Here is a 10,240-nt window from a genome sequence, read left to right as displayed (position 1 = left end):
TCCAATTTCATAATTAGAATAGCAGTAATTGTATCAGAATTTCTATTCCCGTGGGCTCAGAACCAAAAGGTGCTAAATCGATTTTTTCGAAAATCCACTTTTTGATATAAATGGGTTTATTGGTCAATGGTCTATAATCCAAACTCACATCCAACTTTTCAAGTTCATTATTTAAGGAGTTATCCAGAACTAAAAGGTGCTAAATCGATCAAATTTACACTTTTGTTATTTGATAGCGATCTAGATAGCACCTTTTGGTTCTTGAGAATAGTGTTAAAACCAAAAGGTTCTATCTATAAGATAAAATAAATTAGTGATAACCAAAAAGTACTATCTCATATTCACTGTATCAACCATACAATAATAATATGATGGTACAATATTATTAATTATTGTACATTTTTATCAACAAAACAAAGATTTCTATAAATAATTTTAATAAATATACGGTACATTTACCTTAGTCCTTAGTAAATATTATTTTTATTTTGGTTTTATTTTAACGGGATGCCTCAATATTCTGATCTGAGATCTTGTCAATTATTATCATTATAATAGGAAAAAAAATATGTTGTCATCAGGGTTACGAAACCCTAATGAAAAATATGAAAATCAGAATCTTATAAGTAATAATATAAATTATTTTATTTTATTTTATTTTTTTTTTTTTTTTTGGGGGGGGGGGGTTACTTTTAACCCCTTCTACAGGTACGGTCATGTATATAGGTTAGGTTAGTTATCTATTATACTCAAGTAGTCAAGTGAAAAGCCAATTACATGTCATTATTTATTATTTTGAGGTTGGTAACATCATAGTCAAAACATACATTTAATTCAAAACCAAGAAGTTCTAACTAAGTGAAAAAAAAATATTAACAACCAAAAGATTCTTTCTGAAGAACTTTTTGGTTTTTAACGGAAATTTTTTATATTTTTGTTTTTCTTACGTTACATTTTGATTTCAAGAAAAATAAATTGCTAGTGTTAACTCAGAACAACTTTGTGAATTTTTAGATGTGCTAATCATTAAAAATCATTCATTACGAAAAAAGATAATGCAGTTTTAAGTTGAAAATAGTTTAAAATGGCTCTCCTGAACAATTTGATATTTTGAGATAGCACCTTTTGGTTCTGTGCCCACGATGAGTTTCCTGTACACTAATTTTTCCGCTTTTTTTCAGTATCTCCTAATATTTCTATTTCATCCGCATAAGCTAAGTTATTTATGTTTGAGTTTTCCAATGTTATTCCGTTGTTACTATTTATATCTCTTATAACTTTCACTAATATTAAGTTAAACAATATTAGTGACAGCGCATTTCTTTGTCTTAGGCCCGTATTAACATTAACTGGGCCTGACACTTCCAATACTACCTTTATTTTAATTTACGTATACTTCAATTTGGCCTCAATTAAGTTTAATAGCTTGTTAAAGAGAAGTTTTAAAAAGGCTTTGTCAGTGGACAGAATTGTAGACTTTTTTTAAATCAACAAAGTATAGAAAATACTATAGTCATGGGCGGCAACGAATAATAACTATCGAATTATTCGATAGTTTTTCCAAATAAGTTATTCGAATAATCGACAAATCGTTCAAATTTATTATTGGATTAAAAATATTATTTGAGTATCTTTTATTCAAATATTTTTGATTATTCAATTAAAAAAATGATTATAGATATTGTAGTGTATAACATCTTTGATGTTAAGATTGATAAGAAGCACATTCTCATTATGTGCTAATTGTTGTTCATTGTTCATTCTCTATTGTTGACCATTGTGAAATATACTTTGTCAATCTTTTTAATAATTTAAAATAAAGTTCTAATTACTTGAAATGTTAATTTATTTTCTTTATAACATATCAACATATCAATGTATTGACACGGCGTCAAACATTACACATACATATACATATACTTCATGAATTATGAATTCTAATAACTTTTTTCATTTTTATGTGTCTTATAGAGTTGAATTAGGATAAATGGGTGGTTAAAATATTAAATACTATCATTGATTATATAATATACTAGGAATACCACTATACAAGTATTTATACTCAATGATACTATCTGTATAAAAAGTTATACTAAAATGATTATGGATGATCGAATGTCAACAATAATGATTGATAAATAATAAATATATGTAATTACTAATTACTCATTACTCATAAGTTATAACCTTTAATAAGAATTTTGTAACTTATCATAATAAAAATTAAATTATTCCAATAATTATATTTGGAACGAATAATATTATTTGATGACAAATGTATTATTCGAATAATATTTATTTTAATTCGTTATTCGGTCATGCAAATTATTATTTGATTAATTATATTTGAAACGAATAATATTATTTAATGACGAATTATTCGAATTATTTTTATTTTAATTCGTTATTCGGTCATGCACATTATTATTCGATAATTTGCATAAATAATCGAATATTATTCAATTACCACCCATCACTCAAAATAGACACTGATTGAATTCTTATGATTTTTCCTAGATCAGCTTCAGGCTGAAGATTTGATATTTTGTTATATTATATCTTTTTGAATTTCAACGATAGTTCAGATTTGTTCCATGCAGATCCATCATTTTGACCATATTAATAACAAACTAATTATATAACGTTTAACTTCCTTTGCGGCGATATTTTTGCGTCTAAAAGAAATGTGAAGACTAACATGCAAGTTAGTAAATGAGATAAAAAGACTCGATCAATTTCAAAAAACTGATTGTTTCAATGATCAATATTATCACAAGCTATAACCACTCATCAATATTGATAATTGTAATAATTTCTATATAAACATAATAGCCTCACTAAAAGACTAAATTAATAATTCCGATAAAAATCAATCTCACCTTCTTTTATCAAATGCATCAATGAGTTTTGACAATATGATAGGTGTGTTTGAACTTGAATTTATATTAATTATAAGTAGCTGTATTCCATTTTACGAATTCTTTTAAAAAATGTTAGTCATTATTAATTACAAAAATTGAAAATGTTGATTATAATTTTTAGTTGAACATGTTGTTATAGCAAAACAATATTATAAATATTTTATAATTGATAACTACAGTTTTTATTTTATTCCAGCTAATGCACGTACGTAATCAGTTTATTTTTATAATTGGTCTTGAAATTATAAATTTCTGCTCCAAAAACTAAGATCATTAACATTACATTTGTAGTAAAATGGAAGAACATAAATATTATTAAATAATTAATTAAATACATATAGTTTTAAAAACAAGTCAGTTGATTATGTACATTACAAATATTGTTGGTCTTAACTTATATTTGGTAAAATATTTTTATTGCTTTGCATAATTCTACTGTGTTAATTTCATTGTTTGGATTTGGACCTAGACTCGTTCCGATAAGGTGGCTTGTATTGAGTTCCTCTCTTTGTTTTACGTACCATCAGCATTGTAATCACATTTATGTTGTATGATGTAATTTTACATGTTACGCGTTATGGTCTTAAATCTTATAAAGTTTTCCATTTTCTAACGATATTTTTTTCTATTTAGATAATTATAATATGATATTTGAATACCGATACATAAATTATTAATCTACCGACGATATTTAAAGAACAATTATACCTAATACTTTTTTTAATTAGTTCTTAAATTGTGTCTAATGAACGCAGTTTTCAAGTTTTTTATTTGATAGTGATTTTAATAAAGAACATTTTTGTCATCAACAATTTACAATTTTACAACCCATAAATTATATCTACATGATGAAATAATCTAGAGAGTTCACAATTTATTATAGTTACTAATAATATAGTTAGAAGTTTTAAATTTTTCTCCTGAAGAATTCGATTTAATATTTTAAGATACCTAAATAATGAAGTCATTAATTATTTTTTTATAATTTCTTTTACAGATTATGGTATGAATCATTTTTTGAGTTTTATTATTTAATTGGTCTTTATAATTTATTTTGTTTGAAAGTTTCTCGGTAACTTTACACTAGCAATATTTTTGATTTTAGATTCTGATCGGAGCGATGAATGTATTGGTTTTATAATGATGTGTGTTTTTTTTTTGTGTCTTTGTACACGTTTAGTAGTCGAAATAATGCTTCGATTTTCAACTTCAGTATCTTGTTTGATGGGAAAGTGAATTCCGTTGGTACTTTTGGTAGGTCAAAATTCCCAATAGTTTTCAAAAGCGCCCGGAAAAACTGAACTATTTACACAAAATTAGTTTTTAAAAAAATCGATTTTGGCTTTAGTGTATGTGCGAGAGGCTTCTGCACAAATGAAGCCGGGCGGCGGGAAGTAGGTACGTGCGTATGTGTGTGCACAGGCGGCAGCTACACGTAACCGTCGCGCTTGTTGTTTTCGTATTTTGAATTTCCTTCCGCGTAACTTTGATGGAAAGGAGGATAATTAGAGAGTGGACTGTATAGATTAAGGTTAAATATTTGAATTTATGTAGAATTAAGGTACTTATCAAGAACAATGTTTTATCGTATATGAAAATGTACAGAACAATTTTATTGATATGTTCTGCAATGGCAATGACGTCTTATCAACTAGGGTTAGTAAAAAATAATAGTAATGCGCGACCACATTCCGATCGGCAGATCAATAAATCAATTTAACTTATAATTTAGTAACAAATAAATATACGTTTCGCGTGATACGAAGAAACGGTAAACAACAATAATATAAACGTGTGTACGACCTGATACCGGCGTTGACTGGCGGTGATAACACGGTGACGGTGTGACTGTGCCGGAACGCCGATCAGCTGACGGAGGTAGAACCGGATCGCGACGATACACCACACGTCGACTAGGGCGACGTCGGCCGGCGGGTCAATGAAACCATGGACTTACCGTGTACTGGAACGGCATGATGGACACATGTGTCGAAATCGGACGACGCGGGCTCGAAAGGTACTACGGCCGCGTAATAGTGCGGCTCGTCGCGTATGGACGTCGTTGTCGCGGCGTCTGTCACACGGCGTGAAAACACGTGGGGACCACGGCGGAACGCACTGTGTACAACGACGGGCGAGCGAAAACGGTGGTTTTGGCGCAGGCGGCCTTAAACACGCAAGTCGTGTGTGTGCACAGGGACACGACATGAAACGGAACTCAAAATTGTCCGGGCGGTGATTTTGGCGCAGGCGGCCTTAAAAACACTATTATTTCATTACGACGACAAAAAAGATGGCTGAGCAACGGACGACGGACAACGGACAACACGCAACAACGATAATATCCAACTCGCGACAACGGCGGGATAGTGTTGTATAGAGCGCGTGTGCTCGCGGTGGGGGGTGAGACGATAACGGTCGACCGGTGTCTGCGAAACGTGCAACGGCGACGGTTCCGTATCCAACATATTGTATACAAAATGTCTTCTCCGGAGGTGGGGATATGACCCCCATATCTTTCCCCGTAGATACGCCACTGCTTGGTGCAATGTAGATTTTTGCCTGGTTGATGCACTGTCAACTGAACCATCAATGAACGGTTAAAATTGCACCAATGCACCGTCAATGACACAATAATGAACTGTTAAAAACGTTACCAAAGAACCGTAAATGAACATTATTTGCACGTTGATTGAACTCGGTTCACACCATGTTAAAAACCGTATTCAAAACTCTCATCGATCGGGGCACGGAACCAATTTTGAACTGTGTTTCGCACCGCAAATTTATACTTGTAAATGAACCTTCCATGAACCTCAATTGCTACTCGGGCTCTGTGTAAGTCCCGATGTGAATAAACATTAATGTTTAAATGCTGTATTTTTCGTTTGGAGTAGGGAGGGCAAAACGCCCTCCCGGTTAGCATATACATTTCGACTTTAAAGTCTGGGTATTCTAATGTTAAAAGTCCTGACATATAAAAATATGTTTGTATGATTGAAATGCTGTATTTTTCGTTTGGAGTAGAGAGGGCGAAACGCCCTCCTTGTTATCATTTGTATTTCGACTTGATTCCATGTACTAGGAATGTGTCTTTATAACATAAGTATTTTGAAAAAATATTTTGGGGAATATTTTAATTAATTAATTTCTTATGTTTTGTGAAAAAATATTTCAATAAATATTGCATTTCGATTTTCTGATCTTTTTGCACATTGTTTTTTTCTGATCTTTTATTGTAATAAAAGGCACTGGGCCAGGAATGGTACATATATACTACTTACCTATGTTGTATGATGTAAATAACATTAATAAGTTAATTTCACTATGTTCCCAATATTTATAAAATTTACTGTAAATTAATGGAAAATATATTAATGATTGAGCTTTTACTTTATTTTACTTTACTTTACAATAATTGACATTGTATTAATTTTTAGTTATTATTAGTTTTAGTAAATTTCACTATGTTTACAATATTTATGATATTTTCACTGAACTACTGAATTAATGGTTGAGATTTTACTTAATTTTATTACTATTATATTACTACTGTTTGCATACTATTTCACATATAGGTAATTAGGATATAATTTTCCATAATATGATTTTTACAATATTTATATAATTTACATTTTATTAATTGTTTTACTCACTAAAAGAGTGTTGGTTTTTTGTTTAACACCATTTAATAGTTGTATTTCTAAGCAATTTCACTATGTTCACTCTATATCACTGTCAACTGCTGTTCATTTATTTGCATTGTATTAATTATTTAATAGTTGTATTTCTTTCTTCTTCGTTTTATCTAATAATAACATTAATAATATGTTTTGTACACTAATATTACTGTGAACCGTTGTTAATTAATGTATACTGTATTAATGATTGCAATTTTACTTTATTTTATTTGTATTGTATTTCTTTCTTCTTTGTTTTTATGTAATTATATGTTATTAATATGTAAATTTCACTGTACTCACAATATTTATAATATTTTGTACACTGTATATACTTGGACTACTTGATTAATTTATATTGCATTAATGGTTGAGATTTGACTAAATTTTATTACTATTATTTATTACTACTGTGACTGTATATACTATTATAATTGCAATATTTATATTATTGACATTGCTCAGTAAAATAGTATTTTGTTTTGTTTTAAACACCATTTAAAAGTTGTATTTATTTCTTTTAGTTGATTTTTATTGTGATTTGTCTTCAATTATTAGATTATTTCTGCTGTACATTGCAATTAATTAAATTAAATATAATATATTAACATTGACAATATTTGTTTTGTATCTTTGTATCACTGTAGTAAATATTTAAGTAAATATCATAATAATAAATAATTTAGAAAACATACATGTGTTCAATAACAATTTTTTTTCTTGATCCCCTCAAAAAGAGTAAATTAATTACAAATGCTATAAGATCATCATTTTTGTCTTATTCGGTACATTAAGTATAAATATGAACTGATAACAATTTAAAATGCCATTCATACTGTACAAAACAAGTGGATATCTTAATAACAATGCATAGGTACTATTATTAGCTATGTTTCTTTCTGATGATGCGCAATCATAATAATGTATATAATATAATGTGTAATGCAACATTTTGTTTGTGCACACTACAACACTGTGAATTGCTGTTGATTTATTTATATTTATTTTTTTATTAAACACCATTCAATTTACTAATAACTATAACATTATGTAATGTGCAACTGTGTGCTACTAACTACTACATTGCTGATAGTAGATAGTAGTATATATCATTATTCACTTTTTTATGCCAAACGTTGAACCACCATTCAATAGTTGTACATATCATAGTAACTTGGTAGACTGTTAATTTATTTATTTTAGTAGAGTAATGCCACTGTACACATTATAATATAATTGGTATTTGTATGTCAAACGTTTGAACAAAATTTACAAATTTGAAGTTATACTCATTTTTACTCATTAATAACAATACATACTAATTAATGACATCTTACTACATGCACATCTTTATTGATGTCCATGCAATACCTTAAGTTTTTTCACTGACATTCTTAGAACCCTTATTTCTGTTTGTTGTGTTGTAATAGTATTAACTACCTATATATATTGGTAACTAATAGCAATTTAAAGAATCATTCATACAGTACGTGTACACACATAATATTAATATAAAAAAGTTGAAAAGGAAGAGAAATTAAATAAAGTCATGGTGTTATAGTATTTATTGATTATCTGAAAAAAAAAAACAAAACAAATAAAAGTAGCAAATTTTTTGTTGAGAAATTGTGTTCCTGTTGAAAACTTACAGTTGTCTGCTATCAGAGCCTGAAAAAAATATGTTTAATTAGAATCATCAATGTCAAAAACTTAAGTATCTATATAATATACTTACATTGTTGCACACCCGCGTCGTATGAAACGTCTGAGATTGTCTGGAAATAATGTAATAATAATATAATAGATTTATCAATATCAAACATTTAAATATATCAATATATACTTACGGCATTCGCTGGCGGTGACGAAAACGCCGTCACGTACAGCTCTGCTGTTTGGTCTTCTAGCTGAAAATAATTCTATTGATTAGACAAAACTTGAATATTTTACTAATATATCCTTAAATATTATACTAATATATCCTTACAACTACTGACGACGTCTTTGCGTGATTTTCAACTTCCTGAAAATAATGTGATTGATTAGACAAAACTTATTATTATTATTAACTTATATATACTTACAACGTTAGTCGGTGGCGCCGCTCGGCTGGTGGACCGTTGCTGAAAATTATTTGTTTAATTATATTTATCAATTTCGAAAACTTGAATATTTTTTTAAATTATATATTTAATTATATATACTTACAACGTTCGATGGCCGCGACGGTCGCCTCCGTTCGCCTCCGTTCGCCTCCTAAAAATTATTCGTTTAGTTAAATTTAGCAATTTTGAAAACTTGAATAATATGTCTTTAAATATTATACTAATATATACTTACAACGTTGGACGGTGCCGCTCCTCGGCTGGTGGACCGTTGCTGAAAATTATTTGTTTAATTAGATATATCAATTTCGAAAACTTGAATATTTTTTTAAATTATATATTTAATTATATATACTTACAACGTTCGATGGCCGCGACGGTCGCCTCCGTTCGCCGGCTTGTGGTTGCCGACGGACCTCCTAAAATTATTCGTTTAGTTAGATTTATCAATTTTGAAAACTTGAATATGTCTTTAAATATTATACTCATATATACTTACAACGTTGGACGGTGCCGCTCCTCGGTTGGTGGACCGTTGCTGAAAATTATTCGTTCAAGTAGATTTACATAGAAATGTAATTAGATTTATTTTTAAAAATATTAATATGTACTTACGTTTAACAATGGCCTTGATTGGCGGGAGCGGGATCTGGAGAGGGGCCTCGAAACATTTCCTTCTATGCCACCTCCCCGCCGCCTTCCTCCATCACGACCACGACCACCGGCGCCACCACCGCCATCGCGACCACGACCGCCGCCGCCGCCGCCGCCGCCGCCGCCACCGTTACCACCGCCACCGTTACCACGGCCACCTCCCCGCCGCCCACGACCACTGCCACCGACGCCTCCACCTGTTCCTCTGGGCTTGGCTACAATATAAATTACAATTATATACATAATATTAAGACTGTTATGAAGGAATATATAAAGTAAACACTCACCGCAATCACGGGAGAGGTGCCCATCTTTGCCACAGTTGTAACATTCTGAAACGAGTAGATATCATTTTAATCGTTTCTAGTTATATATTAACCAAATTTATGCTTACGTCGGGCGCGGCTTTCCCGGCTTTCAATATACACGCGGCAGCTACCGCTTATATTGTAGATATTGCTCATTCTATAAAAACAAATAAAGAAAGTTGTCAAAAACCAATTGATTGGTTGATGATATTATAAAATATTAAAATTCGTTTAACAAAAAGCATGTGGTGCACACTAAAACTAAACCAGGGTTTCCTTCGCAAATTTATATGGTATAACAAAATACATTATAATATTATTTGATAAATACGATCGGCGGTGAACGTGTTAAAAACAAAAAAATAATCAATTAATAAATTATTATAATAATATAAGTGTTTTACTATACACTTTTTTTAGAATGAGTATACATTAGATACATCATATTGTTTTTTAACACGTCCAACGCGGTTCGTATTTAAGATTAATAATCAAATATCTCTTATTATAATAATAATACCTATACATTTGCGAAGAAATCGAGCCTTAGTTTTTGTTTGAAACACATGCTT

At 30.2% G+C, this 10,240-nt stretch overlaps 1 long non-coding RNA gene across 1 annotated transcript; it reads right to left on the bottom strand.

Moving 5' to 3' along the window:
• Positions 1–8,335: 8,335 nt before the first annotated feature.
• Positions 8,336–8,851, bottom strand: LOC107882940. The gene is made up of 5 exons (XR_003838996.1): positions 8,810–8,851; positions 8,686–8,724; positions 8,589–8,624; positions 8,449–8,508; positions 8,336–8,376 (listed from the first exon to the last, which is right to left on the bottom strand). It is a non-coding gene; the product is annotated as an uncharacterized LOC107882940 (long non-coding RNA).
• Positions 8,852–10,240: the final 1,389 nt, after the last annotated feature.

Source organism: Acyrthosiphon pisum, chromosome A1, assembly GCF_005508785.2.
Source record: "Acyrthosiphon pisum isolate AL4f chromosome A1, pea_aphid_22Mar2018_4r6ur, whole genome shotgun sequence".
In the NCBI taxonomy this organism is placed as follows: Eukaryota; Metazoa; Arthropoda; class Insecta; order Hemiptera; family Aphididae; genus Acyrthosiphon; species Acyrthosiphon pisum.
Note: the sequence above shows the minus strand (reverse complement) of the source record. Positions and strands in the feature narration are given on the sequence as shown.